The sequence below is a fragment of the Arachis ipaensis genome, chromosome B03, assembly GCF_000816755.2.
Source record: "Arachis ipaensis cultivar K30076 chromosome B03, Araip1.1, whole genome shotgun sequence".
NCBI lineage: Eukaryota > Viridiplantae > Streptophyta > Magnoliopsida > Fabales > Fabaceae > Arachis > Arachis ipaensis.
The window spans coordinates 134670268-134680009 of NC_029787.2; the positions used below are offsets into that span (position 1 = coordinate 134670268).

The 9742-nt window shown below is 43.9% G+C and overlaps 1 protein-coding gene across 4 annotated transcripts in view; it reads right to left on the reverse strand.

Annotated features, from left to right (window-relative positions):
• Window positions 1–343, reverse strand: part of LOC107634804 (matrix metalloproteinase-9) — a 10370-nt gene extending 10027 nt beyond the window's left edge. For 3 of the 4 annotated variants that reach the window (XM_021120035.1, XM_021120036.1, XM_021120034.1), the window contains exon 1: window positions 82–343. The gene's annotated coding sequence lies outside the window, so the exon portion shown is untranslated. The remainder of the gene's footprint in view (window positions 1–81) is intronic. The other variant, XR_002360071.1, reaches the window with a different exon arrangement.

Consider the following 9742-nt stretch of genomic DNA (forward strand, 5'->3'; position numbering starts at 1 on the left):
TATGTTCAAATAACACTATTTATTGTAATAGCCAAATGTGATTGTTCTAAAAATGAGCAAAAAAAAAAAAGCATGACTTACTTGGCTTCTAGAACCCAATCAAAAGTCTTGGCTTCCACTGGTGCTTCAACACCATCAAAAAGGTTCAATGGATTCACTTCATTAGCAAAAACTGAATGAATTGGCAAAGCCAACAACAAGGCAAATACAAAAGCCAAGGATGTCTTTGCCATTGCCTTATTATTCAAAAATTATTGCTCCCCCTTTTCACATTCAATAAATAAAGTCAACAATTGAAGCAACAAATAGTTGCTTCTTTTGTGTAACTAAAAGGAAGGGGTTGCAATGAAGAAGTGCACACCTTTTAGTGTCAATATGAGGCTTTATTTATAGTTGAGGATATGCTATTTTTGGCCTCCTATTTTTATGTTATTAATTTATTTGAGTCTTCCCTACCATAAAATTAGTAATTAGTAACTATTTATAGCTTAGATTTATTAAAAATTTAATTTTAACAGAGCAATTAGTGTCTCTTCTTTTGTTTGTTTTTCAGCCTTTCTTTTAAGCATTATTTTAGAGCAAAACAGATGTATGACAAAAAAATAATAATAATAAATGAGCAAATAATTAGTAACTATTTATAGCTTAGATTTGTAAAAAAGAATATTGTTGTCTTTAACTTAAATATGAATTGTTGCATAATATTAGAGTGGGCACATAATTAAGTAACACTTTTGGTCTATGTAATAACACTGCCAACTAGAATATTGGCCAAATTAAATTATGAATTTAATTCATTGACAGTAGATTAATTGTTAAATAAAATTTAAAATATGAAACATGTATAAATTTTGTTCAAATTAAATAAATTGAGTTATTTTTTTTTAATTAAGCGAAGACTAGTTCATTTACTCATTCTTCGGTCCTTATGGCAAAAAAAGCTATAATAAACGGGCCATCCGGCCCATGCTTTCGGCCCAAATCCTTTAATAGTCCACATTTAAAATAATTATTCATATTTTCATGTATAAATAATAGTTAAAATAAAAATACTGTTCATACCCTGACCCAACGCTAAGGCCCAGGATCCAAATAAAAAGGCCCAACCCAGAGGGTTGACCTCACCTTTCACCAAATCAGCCACTACGAAGTCGGTACTCGCCACGACTTGCTCTAAAGAAGTCGGGAACGAGGGTTAGCTGGCAGATAAACACTCATTCGAATGAGTAACTGCCCTTAGAATCTCTTTAACCACTTCCACGAGCCATATCTCAACTTCTCTAAGATAAAGGGACAGTTAACACCCTAAAAAAGTGGCACTACTCCAACTGTGGTTATTGGTTCACCACTATAAATACACTGACACCCCTCAAGTATCTCTAAGTCCCAATACTCTCTAGACCTGCTCACACCCTTGCTGACTTAGGCATTGGAGTGTCTTTGCATGTATCACCCCCCATTCTTTCAGCACACAAGTCGGATGGGGGTCCCCGAGTTGTAGGTCCACTTGAAGCCTCATCCTTCATACGCTTGGGCCAACCAACGCCATCCAGCACATTAATCTTCGGTTACCCATCGTAACATTGGCGCCGTTGTCGGGGAACCGAGAGATCAACCAGTGATGGCGGACAGATCCCCCGAAGAGGGTCATGTGGAATCAGATTCTGAACAAGAAAATCTGGAAACTGGAAACAACGATGCAGACTTGACCCTTCACCAGGGGACCAACGATCAACACAGAGAAGGTACCTCCGGAGTAAAAAATCCGAAGGTGAATTCCTCCGAAGGGCGCGAATCAGAGAAAGAGGGACCATCCCATGCAACTGAACTCATGGGATTAGTCCACAGTCGCCTGGAACAATTAGAACAGGAACGGGAACGACAAAAGGAGATTGAAAAGAACCTAAAAGAGGAGATGGAGCGACGAAAAGAGTTAGAAAGAAAACTCTTAAAGTTAGAATCCTCCCTCAAAGGTCGGAACTCCCGAGACGAACGAGAAGAACCACCACTAGGAGGGGAGGATCCTTTCAGCGAGGACATAATGAGGGCAAAAGTTCCAAGGAACTTCAAAAGCCCCGATATGGACCTCTATGACGGAACCATGGATCCGAAGCATCACTTAAGCAATTTCAAAAGTCGGATGTACCTAGCTGATGCTTCCGACGCTACGCGATGCAAAGCTTTCCCGACCACCCTATCGAAAGCAGCGATGAAGTGGTTCGACAGCCTCTCTCCAAGGTCGGTTACCAGTTTCGAAGACCTCTCAAGGAAGTTCTTGATGAGGTTTTCCATCCAGAAAGATAAAGTGAAACATGCACCAAGCCTCCTGGGAATAAAACAAGAGGTTGGAGAATCCTTACGAGCCTGTATGGAAAGGTTCAATAAAGCATGTTTAGAGATTCAAGACCTGCCCACCGAGGCAATCATAATGGGATTAGTCAATGGACTTAGGGAAGGTCCCTTCTCACAGTCCATATCAAAAAGACACCCCATCTCCTTAAGTGATGTACAAGAAAGAGCTGAAAAGTACATCAACATGGAGGAAAATGCCAAGTTGAGAGACCTGAGTTGGCGACCCGGGCACCTTCCCTCAGCAAAAGAGAGGGAGAGGGAAACCAAGAAAAAGGAAGAACTCGGTCTCGATAGACCAAGAAAATATCACTCTTATACTCCTCTGAAAGTTTCTATAGTGGATGTATACAGAGAGATTTGTAACACTGAAAGACTACCACCCCCCAGACCCATTAAAAATAAAAAAGGGGGGAGTCGCAGCGACTACTGTGAGTACCATAAAATATATGGTCACTCCACAAACGACTGCTACGACCTTAAAAATGTGATAGAAAAGCTGGCTAGAGAAGGTCGGCTTGACAGATATCTCATAGAAAGGTCGGACAGTCACGGGAAGAGAAAGCGAGATGATATGGATAGAAGAGACCCACTACCGCAGACTCCAGAGAGACATATCCATATGATCTCAGGGGAATTCGCGGGAGGGGGACTCACCAAATCTTCTCGCAAAAGGCATCTCAAGAGAGTATACCAGGTCGGAGGAGAGTCATCCGACCTCCCTACTATTTCATTCACAAAAGAAGATGGGCAAGGAATAATTCCTGGACACGATGATCCAGTGGTAATAACTATGATCTTGGCAAATGCCCATCTCCACAGAACCCTAGTAGACCAAGGAAGCTCAGCGGACATCCTTTTTAAGCCCGCTTTTGACAAACTAGGGTTGGACGAAAAAGAATTAAGAGCCTACCCCGACACCTTGTACGGACTAGGCGACACGCCAATAAAGCCACTGGGATTTTTGCCCCTCCACACTACTTTTGGAAAAGGGGAAAAATCAAAGACTCTGAGTATAGACTTTATAGTCATCGATGTAGGGTCAGCATATAATGCTTTAATCGACAGAACTACCCTTAATCGACTCGGAGTGGTGGTATCCACTCCCCACCTTTGTATGAAATTCTCGACCTCAGCAGGGATAGCAACGGTAAGGGGAGATCAGAAATTGGCAAGGAAATGCTACAATGAAAGCCTAAACCTAAGAGGAAAAGGCAGGGAAGTTCACACAATAGAGCTCGGTGGAGCGAGGGCTAGAGAGGAGCTGCGTCCACAGCCGGGAGGAAAAACTGAGGAGATACAGGTCGGTGAAGAGGAAGGAAAAAATACTCACATAGGAGCCAACCTAGGGGAAACCCTAAAACAAGGGTTGACTAAGCTCCTAAGAGATAACTCCGATCTCTTCGCCTGGAAGGCCTCCGACATGCCTGGGATAGACCCTGAGCTCATGTCCCATAAGCTCTCAGTCTACCCGGGATCCCGACCTATACAACAGAGAAGACGCAAGCTCGGCCCCGAACGAGCCCTAGTAGTAGAAGAGCAAGTACATGCGCTCCTAGAAGCTGGCTTCATCAGAGAAGTCAAGTACCCAACATGGCTAGCCAATGTAGTGCTTGTCAAAAAACAAAATGGCAAATGGAGAATGTGTGTCGACTATACCGACCTAAATAAGGCATGTCCCAAGGATCCTTATCCACTGCCAAACATTGATACCCTGGTAGACTCCAGCTCGGGGTATCAATATTTGTCGTTCTTGGACGCCTACTTGGGGTATAACCAAATCCCGATGTATGAGCCAGACCAGGAGAAGACATCATTCATCACGCCCAGAGCTAACTTCTGTTACGTGGTCATGCCATTTGGATTAAAAAATATAGGGGCCACATACCAGAGGCTGATGAATAAGGTGTTTGCCTCTCACCTTGGGAACCTAATGGAAGTATACGTCGACGACATGCTGGTAAAGACCAAGCAAGAAGTCGACCTCTTGTCAGACCTCTCACAAGTCTTCGACACCATAAGGTTGCACGGGATGAGACTAAATCCCACAAAGTGCGCCTTCGCGGTAGAGGCAGGAAAATTCCTAGGGTTTATGCTAACACAAAGAGGGATTGAAGCTAATCCCGATAAGTGTAGAGCTATCCTGGAGATGAAAAGCCCGACTTGTTTGAGAGAGGTCCAGCAACTGAATGGCCGACTTGCAGCCCTCCCCAGATTTTTGGCAGGATCAGCACTAAAATCCCTTCCACTGTTCTCCTTATTGAGAAAGGGATGTCAGTTCGAATGGACTCCTGAATGCGAGGAGGCGTTCCAGGAGTTCAAAAGATTCTTGAGCCAACCTCCTATTCTGACCCGACCTGCAGCTGGAAAAGATCTCGTCCTATACTTGTCTGTAGCAGACAAGGCTGTCTCATCAGCCCTGATAAGAGAAGACGAGGTCGGCCAGCACCCAGTGTATTTCATCAGCAAAGTTCTACAAGGCCCAGAGCTAAGGTACCACAAACTAGAGAAGTTTGCCTACTCCTTAGTAGTAGCCTCGCGAAGGCTACGGCCTTACTTTCAAGCTCACACAATAAAAGTCCGCACGAACCAAACCATGAAGCAAATCCTCTAAAAGACGGATGTTGCAGAGAGAAAGGTTCAATGGGCAATAGAGCTCTCCGAGTTCGACTTAAGATATGAAACTCAGACGGCGATTAAAGCCCAGTGCCTCACCGACTTCATTGCAGAATACGCAGGAGATCAAGAGGAAAAACCAACTACATTGGAACTCTATGTAGATGGATCCTCCAACAAAACAGGAAGTGGTGCAGGCATAATATTGGTAGATGAAAGAGGAACCCAGATAGAGGTTTCCCTCAAATTTGAATTCCCAGCTTCAAATAATCAGGCGGAGTATGAAGCCTTGATTGCTGGATTGAAGCTGGCAGAAGAAGTCGGTGCTACAACAGTGGTGATATACAGCGACTCACAAGTGGTGACCTCCCAAATAAGTGGAGAATATCAGGCAAAAGACCCAAATATGAAGAAGTACTTGGAAAAAACTCTGGAACACCTTGGGCGCTTTGCAGAAACCAAGGTAAGACACATAACTCAGGATCTAAACAGCAGAGCAGACGCCCTATCCAAGTTAGCAAGTACCAAGCCATGAGGGAATAACAGAAGCCTGATCCAAGAAACTCTCCAGGAACCCTCCGTGGTAAAAATAGAAGACAAACAAGAAGTCCTTGAGGTAGTCGGTTTAAACCTCGGATGGATGAACCCCTTGGTCGAATACATCAAATTTGACATCCTTCCAAAAGAGGAAAAAGAGGCCAAGAAAATCCGGAGGGAAGCACAACATTACACTTTGGTGAGAAATATTCTCTACAGAAGGGGGATATCAACACCATTGTTAAAGTGCGTACCGACCTCAAGAACTACCGAGGTGTTAGAGGAAGTCCACAATGGAATCTGCGAAAATTATCTCGGAGCAACGTCATTAGCCAGGAAAGTGATCCGAGCTGGATTCTACTGGCCCACCTTGTAGAAAGACGCCACAGATGCAAATTTCCACGTGGCTCCCTCGGAGGAGCTCATCAGTATCACTTCTCCATGGCCCTTTGCAAAATGGGGAATGGATTTGTTAGGTCCTTTTCCCCAGGCGCCAGGACAAGTCAAATACCTAATCGTGGGAATAGATTACTTCACAAAGTGGATAGAAGCAGAACCATTGGCCACCATCACTGCTCAAAGAAGTCGGAGGTTCCTCTACAAAAATATCATCACAAGGTATGGGATACCTCATTCCATTACTACAGATAATGGAACCCAGTTCACCGACTCTACCTTTAGAAGCCTAGTATCCAGTATGAAAATCAAACACCAGTTCACCTCGGTGGAGCACCTGCAAGCCAATGGGCAAGCCGAGACAGCCAATAAAGTCATACTGGCAGAGCTAAAGAAAAGATTACAAGATGCAAAAGGAGCCTGGGCTGAAAAGCTCCCACAAGTGCTATGGGCTTACAGGACGACCCCCCAATCCGCCACTGGAGAAACACCATTCCGACTAGTTTATGGCGTAGAAGCCATGATCTCAATAGAAGTCAACGAGTAAAGCCCAAGAGTGATTCTCCATGACGAGATCGGAAATATACAGGGGCACAAAGAGGAGCTCGACCTACTCCCAGAAGTCCGAGAAGAAGCCCAGATAAGAGAAGCAGCGTTGAAGCAAAGAATGACTACAAGATACAACAAAAAAAAGGTCTTAAGAAAAGGCTATTATAAAGTGACCGACCTGAACGGCACCGAGTTACCGAGGTCGTGGCATGTTTGTAATATGAAAAGGTACTACAGTTAAAAGCGAACTCTACTCCCTGATGTACTCTTTTCCCAACTTCATGATTTTTTCCCAAAATTAAAGGGTTTTTTCTGGAGAAGGGTTTTTAACGAGGCATCATAGTAGGGGCTAAGGAAAATAGATTGTCAAAAACCCTTAGTAGCAATAAAGTACCTCCCCAATTAATAAAGATCTTTTTCATCTTACCAATGTCTCTTATAAATTCCTTTTTTGTTTTCTCTTCCTTTCGACGAAACGCACCGACTTAAGCTCGACAAAGCGTGAAAATCCCATGAACCGACCTAGATGGTCGTCAGGATAAAACGACGAGGTACAAGTCGGTGTAAAGAGGTTATAGAAGTTGATCATGATAAACTCGGAACCATCCCGACTCATAAGTCGAAATGGGAAACCGAGTAAAACAAAAATGAATCACGAAAGTAGCCTAAGTCATAAAAGCTCAATGAAACAAAATTGAGTACTAGGAATAACAAAAGAGATAGGAAAAAACCTAAGAAAAGATTAAAAGGCTGTCCTAAAGATCCTTAAAACAAAAAGGTTCAGAAAGGAAGATAAGCCAAAGAAAAGGTTTTTCAGAAAAGATCAAGGAGAATTCGAAAAAATCGCAATCAGAAAAGCATGCACGCATAAGGTAACTTAAACCCTTATCCAAAAAAGGGTATTTATTTCTAACTTGAACCCTTATTAAAAAGGGTATTATAAAATGTTTTGTTCACGGCCTTAAAAGGCCAAAAAAAAATGTTCAAACACTACCAAAAATAAATAAAGAGTTTAAAAAAGAGGGGACCCACAGGCCGGGCCCCAAATAGCCAACAAATTACTTTTTTGCAAGAGGAATAGACAGGTCACCACCACCGGAGTCAGGAAGAGCGCCGCCAGGACCGGGAAGAGAGGCATCCATAGGAGATGAAGAGGAAGTCGGAGGAACGGTAGAAGAACTCGGAGCGTCCTTAGGGCGAGGAGGGGACTCTATGATCCTCTGCCCCAGAGTCTTCAATTCTGACTCAGAAACAATCACGGGGGCAGGAGGGTCCACAATGGCACCATTAATGACGACTTTGTCAGGATCTAAAGGAGAAAGGTCTAAGTCAGGAGCAATAACTCCGACCTGCTCCTTAAAGATCCTCCAAGCCTCCTCGGCGCCGTCAGCAATAGAGTCCTCCAACTCGGTATAGGCCTTCCGAGAATTCAGCAGATCATTCCTCACAGATACAAGATCATCAAATAAACTTTGGTAGCTGACCTGTGCTGTTTTCCTCAAGTCCACCTCCATGTTGCATTGGGCTTGCAACTTCCTCTCCCTCTCCCGAAGGTTATCTCTCTCCTCCTTCAGCCTGGCGACCTCCTCCTTCAACTCCCCCTCGTGCTCTTGATATAAAAGAAGCCTTCCTTCCAGCTCCTCGACCCTCGAGGTCATCCCTAAAGAGCTGAGAGGAGTCTTCTAAAAAATATCCAAGAGTTTGCTGCAAACCCCCGCTGCCTTGAGACTCTCCTCGACCAGAGTGGTAAGGTAGTGCCGAACAGAAACATCATCCATACTTATATGAGCATGGGGGTAGATGTTCTTTCGGACGAATGCAAGAGCATCCGCCTTAACCTCACCAGAAGAGCCAGACTCTAAGGTCTTGCGCTTCTTCTTCTCTAGCTCAGGAGAAGGTCGAGCGGAGGGGGGCGACTGAGAGAAAGCTGAAGAAGAAATCACAATGGGCTGAGAAGGAGTCCCAACGTTTCGAGGAGGAGGAGGAGGAGAGATAACCGCCTTGGCGCCACTAGTCCTGGCGCGAGACCTTGCTTTAGCCTCTTGGACTCTCTGGTAAGATTCCTGAGCGTTCTTCTTCGCCATCTCTACAAAAAGTAACAAAAGTCAAACAAGTCGGCACAAGAAAACGCAAGTCGGAAATAAACTAGAAAAACAAAAGCTACCTAGCTGCGCTTGGATAAAAGTCGGAGACCCCTGGAGAAATTTCTTAGTGTCCAGATATGAGGCCCTCCCCCACACTTCTCGGAGGAACCCCACAATGGCCGCCTCCACTTCGTCTAGGTCATCCAGACCATACTTCTCACAGGGGGAGGCCTCCAACCAGTACAAGGGAAAACGGGGGGAAGAACTCTCGTCCAGAAAAAAGGGGTGGTGACCCTCTACAGCTTGAACTTTGAAAAAATAATTTTTAAAGTCATGGAAGGATTCGTCAAAAAGGGTGAAAACTCTCCGACCCTGTATGGCTCGGAAAGATACCCACTGTTGCTTGTTGTTTATCCCACTAAAGGGTTTGGTCATATGAAAGAGATAGAAAAAAATCTTCAAAGAAGTCGGGAACTCCAAAGCCTGGCTGATAAATTGATAAATTTTCAAAAAACCCCAAGAATTGGGGTGAAGTTGGGTAGGGGCAACTCGACAGTGGTGCAAAACAGACATCTCAAAATTCGAAAAAGGAAGAAAAACACCCAAACGGGTGATCATACACTCATACATAAAGAAAAAATGAGGGCTGCCTCATTGGCCCTCCCGAAGCAAACCCGGTCTTCTGGACCCGGGACTACCAATTCATACTTCGGCTCATCTTCCTCAGAAGTACAAATTATGTGGTGAGTACGAAGATGGGTAATAAACTCAGTATCGACCGAGGGTTCCTCCCCTAGGACCGTGACATCAACCCACTGAGAAAGAACATCTATGGAAGCCATTTCTTTTTCCTAAAAAGGTGACAAAAACCTACAAGGGAAAAAGAAAAGGAAAATAAAAAAATACGGTCTCTAAAGGGAGGGAATACAGAACTACAGTCTACAAACCAACCTATCTACAAAATAAAGGCATGTAAATAGAAAGGCATGTTACAGAAAGAACCAACCTTTATCCGAAAATGAGGGTCGGAGGAAGCAAAAGCCTTCGAAACACAAGGATGCAGCACAAACGAATAAGGAGGAGATTTGAAAAATCGCAGAAACGAAACAATGAAAGAGAGGGAAAATATTTATAAGTACGTTAGGGGCACAATGGTAAAAACGGGGTAGTCATTAAAGACGCACCGTTACCAAGGCCATTAATTCCTAACG